Source organism: Castanea sativa, chromosome 7, assembly GCF_040712315.1.
Source record: "Castanea sativa cultivar Marrone di Chiusa Pesio chromosome 7, ASM4071231v1".
In the NCBI taxonomy this organism is placed as follows: domain Eukaryota; kingdom Viridiplantae; phylum Streptophyta; class Magnoliopsida; order Fagales; family Fagaceae; genus Castanea; species Castanea sativa.
In genome coordinates this window covers 23,313,603-23,323,941 of record NC_134019.1, presented here as the reverse complement: position 1 = coordinate 23,323,941, position 10,339 = coordinate 23,313,603, and the positions used below count along the sequence as shown (strand labels likewise).

Here is a 10,339-nt window from a genome sequence, read left to right as displayed (position 1 = left end):
AAACCATAAATAATTCATGAGGCTCTAGAAAAAAACCCATAAACCCAAAAAAATCCATCAATAATTCGAAATCCAAATTAGGGAAAAGGGCAAATAATGAAAAACAAACCTTTGGATTGTGGCTCACGGTGGCTCCAATATGTTTACAAGCTCCACGTATAGCTCTGGCAAGCTGTGTGGTGGTGTGCTTTGGTGTGTGGTGTGGTGGAGGTTCGAGCAAACAAAGAATGGAAGAGGAAGGAAGCAAAAGTTTGAGGAAGCAGCTGTGGGGCGAAAGTTTTTTTTTTTTTTTTCTTAATTCGTTTTGTTTTGATTAGGGATTTAAGTGATAAATACAAAAGAGTGACATGGCAAGTTTCTATTGGTAACGTAAAACCAGTGTTTTACGCCACAGCCTGACCTAATGTTTTCTCTAATAATAATAATAATAACTAGTTTGTAACCCCTTGTAACCCCATGCACATGCATGAATATACTTAAAATATATACATTGAGATGCATAGTATCATTCTTACATATATAATTTAAATATTATTGATAATCATTCTTGTGGGGACAAAAGGCCCAAGATATGTTTTTGGGCCATGGGCTTAAGCTGAGGATGTTCGCTTGTCCGAGGATGGGTTAGTGGTAATAACGATATCAAACTTACAGTCTCGTAAGCAAATGTGGCAGATGAGGTGAATGTAAAAAATCCGAGGAAGACTACATCCTTGGCTGAGTACGGCAAGGATCAAGTGTTACGTTATGTTAACTAGGATGATATTTTAAAAGGTCTTGGGTATGGAGATATGTTTAAAAGGGGCACAGAGGGCAAAAGGGGTAAAGAAAAGATCTTAGAGAAAGTTGCTACTACCGCATTGAATGCTCTGTACTTAAGTCTCTAGCCACATTTATGAGGAAGTGATACCTGAACAGTGATTTTCAGCCTTACAGTTATTACCTAGGGACTTCCAAAAGGGGCGGATGTGACAAGTATCAAGAGGAGCAATCTAAATCGGGAGGAAGGGAGAAGGGACTATAAGAGAGAGAGAGAGCCTGTAACAAGGGGAGAGAATTTTTGTAAAAGATCTTTAAGTAAGAAGAAATATAAACACTTGGTTCTTGGCTCGAGTTCGAGGATAAATTTCATCTTATAAACTTGTTCATCTATATTGTTTTGGGATCAAGGGTCATTGCCATTACCGTTTAAGCTCATTAGAGTCAAGATTACTAGCCCACACTCTATAAATTCATTGTATTGGATTCTTTGGGCCGACGTCCTCCTTCTTATTAGGCCGAAGCTCGAATTACGTCCTTACAATTCTTATATTTTTTTAGGTAAAAAATGTAAATTGTCCATATAAAAAAAAAATTATGTTCATTAATTCCAAACTCTTTGGTTTTTGTATGCAACAACTCACTTGGATGGATATTTATGATGTGATCCTACATTTAATTCCACAATTAAGAAATAAAACTCTCTCTAGAGCTAAATAATTTAGGAAATATGGCCCAAATTTGAACTTCAATTGTAGAATATAATTGTATTTTCTCTAAACTTTGCTTATAAAATTTGAATAAACTATAGCCAAAAGCACTTAACAAAAATGTCTCTTTTTCAGTAAATGTGACTTCATGTGTAGTTTATTTATTATTTAATACCTTCTTCTTCTTCTTCTTCTTCTTTTTTGGGGGAATTTAATACCTTCTTAATAGGTGTTGTTAAGCACCTGTTAACAGGACCCTTAAAAATATTATTTTAATTAAATTTATATAATTGTATTTTTAAAACTAAATTTCACAATTTTACAATTATAATTAAAATTGTGTTTTTACCGATAATATATATGATTATATACAAATAGCTGCATCAATAGTAATTAAAAATTATAGAGAAGTGTCCGTGCTACAACGTATGATCCTATAATCTGTTTTCTTTTATACAAAATTTCTCTTTGCAACAGAGGGAAAAAAAAAAAAACAATTATTAAAGATATATTTTGACATTTCAACGAGATGGAACATGTGGTTAATACAATGGTCCCATGTGGATGTAACGGGCGGCTATTGCCAACTTACTGTAAGTGCAAGAGTCAATTAAGGACACAAAAGAGAAATAGCAGAAGATGAAAGGAGGTAAGGACAGAGCATCATTGCATCAATAATTCGGATATTCCTTATCTGTAGAAGTAAAGTAAGGGAGACATGATTTTTTTTCCTTGAGAGTTTATTAATGGAGGGATGAGGACCTAAAATTATTTTTATTTTTTTTGTCCTTATATTTTATTTTCCAAGGAAATTATATATATATATATATATATATATATATATATATATATATATATATATATATATATTTCCTGGCTAATTAAGCGTGTCATTCTAACATCCAGTCTATTCTCTATTGTAATTGCCCTGGTAAAAAGAATGTTTTACATTTTTTTATTAACAATTGTAATTGCCACATAATTTTTTTTTTAAATTGTAATTACCTAATATCTTGTAGATGAATTGGTTATTTTTTCAAATTAATCTCTCCAATTCCATTAACCCTATTTTTCATACTTTCTTTCTTAAGTTAAAAGCAATATAATTGGAAATGAACAAAAATACCAAAACTATGTGGTTTGAGACACTTAAAGGTAACCCATCAAACGGAGATAGATTAAATGACTAGATTGAAAATAAATGAAAGTTATATGACTGATATAGTAAATAAACAAAAAGTTAAGTGATTTGATTTAATTTTGGACAAAATTAAGGAGTGCAACTTGTAATTTAGCTAGTATATTTGCGTAAGTTTTTCAAACTAGTTTTTGACATTTAACTCCCTACTGGACAATATATCCTGCCAAATGATCCACTTTTGGGAGAAAACAAAAACCACTACTAAAGAAGCTCATGTGGACAGCAATGGAACAACCCATTTTCCTGGCTGCAAATAAATCTTTAAAAGAGATAGTCTGTCATTAACTATCTCTTTTAAAGATTTGATAGTATTTCAACCTATGGTATAATGATTGCTCTTTATTATCTTCTTAAGACATCAATTAATTTTGAGAATAAATAGATATGAATCTCATATTTTGTATTTGACAATAAGAGACTTTATTAATTAAACTAATTAAAATCCATTGTCAGTCATTAACACAAACTTATATGATTGTAGGCCCAATAGTTTTAAGTGGAAATTGTACCTTCTTGGTGGTTTAGGTAAGGATTTGATTTTGATCCCCTTTATCTTTAAGAAAAATGATCGTAGTAACATCAAATTCAAGGAATAATTCATAGTTTTAGGTAGATTGATACCTTACAAGCCGCCTTAGAGGACCAATAAGAATTAAGATTATAGTGTTTGTGACATTTGTGGACCCAAAACTTGAAGCTGGTGTCACAAAGAAGACCAATAAACAAGCAATGTTATCGTTCTCGGTTTCACACTAATAAATGACCTGGCCGGAGACTTCATAGAGTCCTAAATCCTAATGACTAATGGGGCAAACATCTTAATCTAGGTCATGAGCTGTACACGTTATCGGCTGTTTCCGACCAGTTTTTTCTTTTTATTTTTTATTTTTTTGGTAGAACCTCCGACCAGTTTCGTACCATAACATATATAGGCCATTTTACATTAAACATATATATTTAATTAGGAACTTATTGAAAATCCTAGCTTATAGCTTTCAGAGAGGAAAAGAAAAGGAAAAAAAAAAAAATCATACTGACTTGTAGTATTTGGCTGGCAATTGTTAACATGACTTTGGCCTAGGCCTTCATGATTATTGCGTGGATTAAACCGGTGCATGGAATATAATCAATATATAGAAGCTTCTTCTTTTAATTTATATATTAAGTTGATTTTTTGTAAACTATAGGTGTTATACTAATATTATATGTATAATCAATCGTATCATTTGCTCTTCAATAATATTGTGCTTATTAGTGCTGTTAAATGATTAAGTTTATCGCTTTTCATATGTTTAGAAATAGAAATAAAATTAGCAGTATAATATATATTGACTTTGTATCAAAAATAATAATAATAATAATAATAATATATTGACTTGTAGTTGAGTCAATAATTTTGAAGGAGGATGGTATATCAGATTGATGTCGTAGCCGTCCCATTCGTATCATATTTGATAACAATTGGCAAACCTCTAAGCCCCAAACCCACTTTCTCTAGCCATGGTTTTCCAGGCACCGAAGCTCCGTATCATCTTCTTGTTAATAAGCATTTCCCTCTTGCTCATAAACCCTTGTGCAACTCAGATATTCTTCAACTACACCGATTTCAGTCAAACAATCAACAACAAACCTATAATCCGAACAGGAAACGCTACGATATCAGGTTCAGTGATCCAACTCACGCCAGATGAAGTGGACAACTGGGGTCGAGCCATATATTCAGAGCAGATGCATCTTTGGGACGAGAAATCAGAAAAAGTGGCCAGCTTCACTTCCAACTTCTCCTTCATCATCAATTCTCAAGGTAAAGACAGATATTCAGATGGGATCACGTTCTTCCTCTCAACCCCAAATTACCCTGTTCCTAGCCCAACAGATGGCGCCGGCCTCGGCCTTCTGAGCCGCAATCAAATGAATGACGCCACTTTCCTGGCTGCGAATAAATTTGTTGCAGTGGAGTTTGATACATTTCCAAATGAAGAATTTGATCCACTGAATTCAGTTCGTGAACACGTTGGTATCAATATCAACAACATGAGGTCTCAGATCTCTACACCATGGTATTGTACTATTAAGGAGAATAGAACATATAGTGCAAGTATCAATTACGATTCTAGTACGCAAAATTTAAGCGTTACCTTCACTGGTTTCAATTATGATAACACCATTATTCAACAGCACCTTTCTTTAGTAATTAATTTGACAGATCATTTACCAGAATCGGTTGAATTTGGGTTCTCAGCTTCGACAGGATTGATTTCTGAGTTGCATATTCTTTCCACTTGGTCTTTTGAATCGACAGCACCTTCTACGATTCAGCAATCGCCAGCACCTTCTGTGGAGAAGAATAAAGATGAGCCAAAGACAAAATTGGTGGTGGGCCTGAGGCCCTGAGTTTAGGTGCATGCATTTTAATTATTGGTTTGGTGTTGGTTTGCTTTGTGTATATATAAAAGATGTTCTCTCTCTCTCTCTCTCAATAGAAACTGAGCTTCATTGATAATGAATGAATTATTTGCAATTTGCTTCTAATCCTATCTTATATACAAGTTAAAGCTAAAACAAAAAGATAACTACCTCCACATTATCAGGTAAAGTTGTTACAATTAACTTCCAACTTAATCTTACACGTGTACATAGATCAAACCATAGAACTAATAATCTGATCATAGTGTGGAATTGATTCTATCAAATTCTCTATGATTCCACGTGTCAATCCTGTTGTAACTACCCTTTTAGTCTCTTCCTAATGATGCAATATAGGCTGTGCTGCACTGGATTGTATCTGTCCTTGTGTTGTGTGACAGTATAGCACACTGCTAAGATGATGTAGTGCACTTTGTGCTACATGTGATCGCAGCTCATCCTGATGACTAGTGCATGCCATGCCACACCCTATACTCTGTTGCTGAGTTGGACTTGCAGCTTTAACACTCCCCCTCAAGAGCAAAGCTCTTGGTTGATTTTCTTTACTTTCATCAGCTTCCTTTGCAATATTAGGAAATTGAATATGATGACTAAAAATGTTAATAACTCCCAATTTGTTAAGCAGCCTTAGGAAATTCTCAACACCCAGTGCCTTAGTAAAAATGTCTGCCAATTGTGATCTTGATGAAACATAGAAAGTTTTAATTGTTCCATCCAATACTATATTCCTTACTATGTGACAGTCAGCTTCAATGTGCTTTGATCGCTCATGAAACACTAGATTGGATTATATATGTAGTGCTACCTGGTTATCACAGTCAAGTAGCACTGGTTTGTGATGTGGAACACATAAATCTCTTAACAAATACAACAACCAAGTCACCTTACATGTGGTTGTAGCCATGGATCTGTACTCTGCCTCTACAGAAGATCTAGATATAATATCTTGTTTCTTTGATCTCCAAGAAATCAAAGCATCACCAAGGAACACACAATAACCTGTCAAGGATTTTCTGATATTAGGGCAACCTGCCCAATCTGCATCACAAAAAGCTTTAAGTTGCAAGTCTGAATCTATGGGAAAGAACACTCCTTGACCAGGTGTGCCTTTGATGTATTGGAGAATCCTGGTTGCAGCCTTCATGTGTGGTACTCTAGGTTGAGCTAAGAATTGACTAAGCCTATGCACAGCATAGGTTATGTCTGGTCTGCTCAAGGTTAGGTACATTAGTTTCCCAATTAATCTCCTATACTGTCCTACATCTTTGAGCACCTCTCCATCAAACTTAGACAACTTTAGTTGCTGCTCCATTGGTGTTTTGGCTGGTTTACATCCAAGCATACCTACTTCCTTGTGCACATCAAGTGCATATTTTCTTTGGTTTATACTAATTCCTTTAGCACCTTTAGCAATCTCATGTCCTAGAAAATACTTCAGTGAACCAAGATCCTTGATACCAAATTTTTGATCCAACACCTGTTTTAAATTAGCCACACAAGCTGCATCATTGCCTGTGATTATCATGTCATTAACATATATCAGCAAGGCAGTAAATTTAGAACCACTAGAATGCACAAAGAATGAGTGGTCTACCTGTGATTGTTTGAAACCAAGTGCTGAAATAGTAGCGGAAAGTTTAGCATTCCACTGCCTTGATGCTTGCTTCAATACATAAAGTGATTTGACCAATTTGCAAACCATAGGAACTGATGAAGTGCACTCCCCCTTACCGTGATAACTAGGAGGCAGATCCATGTAGACCTCCTCTTCAAGATTTCCATGAAGGAACACATTATTGATATCAAGCTGATGTAAAGGCCATTTCTGAGCTGAGGCAAGAGCAATGAGAACCCTTACAGATACTGTTTTGGCCACAGGAGAGAAAGTTTCCAAAAAAATCAAGTCCCTCCCTTTGAGTGTAGCCCTTAGCCACTAGTCGAGCCTTATATCTTTCCACACTACCATCAGGATTAAGCTTCACCCTATAGACCCATTTACAACCAATGGATCTCTTACCAAAAGGTAAAGGGGTAAGAACCCAAGTCTGAGTTGCTTCCGAGACTGAATCTCTTTATCCATGGCTGCCCTCCACAAGGGATCTTGGACAGCTTGAGAAAACTGCTGAGGAGTGGAATGACCTTGGCTAATAGTCATGAGAATATCCATGCAACTTGTAGCACTTCTCAATCATGTGCCCTTGCATGTTGCAATGAGCGCAATAAGGCTTGTCTTTCTTAGCATTTCCTTTATTTCAATTGGAATTTCCTTTGGAATTGGTAAACATAGCCATTGAATCAGATTGTGAGGCAGTTGAGCTTCCATGCCCAATGTTCTTGTGTGATTCTTCTTGAAGTACCAAAGAATAAACCTTCCTCATTGAGGGAAAAGGATCATACATGAGAATCTGACTTCGTAAAGTCTCAAAATTCTCATTCAACCCCATGAGAAATTTCATCACATAGGCCTTCTCATGTGAAGCACTCAAGATCTTCATCGTACCACAAGAACACTCTGGCAGTGACTCAAAATTCAGCAATTGATCCCACAATCGCTTGAATTTAGTGTAGTATTCACTAATTGTCATCTGATTCTGTGCAATGTGAGAGATTTCCCTCTGCTAATTGTAAACTTTAGGTCCATTTCCTTGTGAGAACAGGCGCTTCAATTCCAGCCACATCTCCCTTGTTGTCTCACAGTACATGATACTACTAGAGATATCAACATGCTTGGAATTAATCAACCATGAAAGTACCATGGTGTTGCAGCTCTCCCAATCCTCATACAAAGGTGGATCATCCTCTGGTTTTGAGATCTTACCATTCACGAAGCCAATTTTCTTCTTGGCAGTGAGAGCAAGCACCATTACTCGTGACCAAGAGTGATAATTTTGCATACCAAGCAAAGGTTGAGTGACTAGAATATTACTTGGATTCTCATTGGAATTAAGGAAATATGGATTAGGAGCATTTGATTCATTGGCCGAATGTGTATTTGTGTGTGTGGATTGGATGTTGTGAGTTGCAGATGGAGCAACAGTTTCTGAGGAAGCCATTGAAGGACCTCAAAGATGAGAGAAAGAACAAAGTAGAAAATTCTAGAAGATGAATGAGCTCTGATACCATATAAAAGATGTACTTTCTCTCTCTAGATAGAAACTGAGCTTTATTGATAATGAATGAATTATTTACAATTTGCTTCTAATCCTATCTTATATACAAGTTAAAGCTAAAATAGAAAGATAACTACTTCCACATTATTAGGTAAAGTTGTTACAATTAACTTCCAACTTAATCTTACACGTGTACATAGATCAAACCATAGAACTAATAATCTGATCAGAGTGTGGAATTGATTCTATCAAATCCTCTATGATTCCACGTGTCAATCCTATTGTAGCTACCCTTTTAGTCTCTTCCTAATGATGCAATATAGGTTGTGTTGCATTGGATTGTATCTGTCCCTGTGTTGCACATGACAGCCCACTACTCTGATGATGTAGTGCTCTCTGTGCTACACGTGATTGCAGCTCGTCCTAATGACAAGTGCATGCCATGCCGCACCCTGTACTTAGTTGCTGCCATGTACTTTGTTGCTGAGTTGGACTTGTAGCTTTAACAATATAGGAAAAAGTGTTGTGAAGGGAAAGGAGAAAAAGAAGAGGAGCTTGGCTTTGATCATTCAATGGATGATGAATTCGAACGAGGTATTGGACCAAAGAAGTTTTCTTACAACGAATTAGTTTCTACAACGAACAACTTTGCAGAGGAAAATAAGCTTGGACAAGGAGGGTTTCGTAGGGTTTATAAAGGATATTTAAGTGTCATAAATTCCTATGTTCCTATTAAGAGAGTTTCAAGGGGATCTGCACAAGGGATAAAGGAGTATATATCTGAGGTGAGGATTATTGGTTGACTAAGGCATAGAAATTTGGTGCAATTAATTGGTTGGTGCCACAAGAAAAATGATCTTCTTCTAATTTATGAGTTCATGTCAAATGGCAGCTTAGATTTTCATCTTTTCAAAGGTAAAAGCTTGTTAACATGGGTGGAGAGGTACAATATTGCTCGAGGACTAGCATCAGCACTGCAATACTTGCATGAAGCATGGGAACAATGCGTGTTGCATAGGGACATAAAGTCAAGTCAAATTTAAATGCAAAGCTTGGGGATTTTGGCTTAGCTAGACTCGTGGACCATGTAAAAGGATCACAAACCACAGCTTTGGTAGGGACCATGGGCTATATGGCCCCTGAATATGTTATCTCGAGCAGGGCCAGCAAGGAGACAGATGTATATAGTTTTGGGATTGTAGCATTGGAGATAGCTTGTGGAAGAAAACCAGCTGAACCCTATGCAAAACAAAATGAAATTATTATGTTAGAGTGGGTTTGGGAGCTTTATGAAGCAAGGAATCTTCTTAAGGCAGCTGATCCTAGATTGGGTGGAGATTTTGGTAAGCTGCAAATGGAACGGTTGATGGTTGTTGGACTATAGTGTGCTCATCTAGATTACAATGCCATACCGTCAATAAGAAAAACCATTTGATGGTACTGACGAATACGGAACTGACGAAGATAAGTATAGACGAAGCTGCCTTCACGGACGAACATGACCAGTATCCGCGTCATCAAAAAGATTTAATGCCATTCAATGCTGCCAATAAAGCTCCAACCGTTACAAGACCAGCTGGACGAACCGATGGGAACGCATTAAAGTCCATAACTCCACCGGAGACGTTATCAGGGAGTCATTAACACTCCAACGGCTACAATCCCCAAGGGTATATAAAACCCTCACAACACCAATACAAGGTACAAAAAAACAACATTACAACCTGAATCATTTTTATTGGCATTTCAATTATTATCTTCTTCGATACTGACTTTATCATCGGAGGTGTTGTGGCAGGCACCACACCGGTGACCACTTGAGTAAATTCCTGCTCCCGCAGGCTCGTCAGAGTACTTCCAGGAGCCATCTGGACGAATCCAAGCAAATCAACGAGATACTGCTTCATCAGCTTGGCGCCGTCTGTGGGAATCGACTTTCTCATACAACGAGAACGCAGTTCCTACCAGCTCCAGATGGAATCCAACCAGGACTCAGCGGCCTTGGCACGGCAAGTCCAAAATCTCGCAGCCACCGTCGAAGAACTTACAAGACAGAATCAAGAAATGAGGCAGAGGTTACAGCAAGAAGAGAACCGATCAAGAGCTGTTCAAGAGGATGAAGGGGATAGCCA

General features: G+C 36.8%; 1 pseudogene; it reads left to right on the top strand.

Annotated features, from left to right (window-relative positions):
• Positions 1–4,070: 4,070 nt before the first annotated feature.
• On the top strand, positions 4,071–9,642 carry LOC142642365 (L-type lectin-domain containing receptor kinase IX.1-like; annotated as a pseudogene).
• The last annotated feature ends 697 nt before the right edge of the window (positions 9,643–10,339 follow it).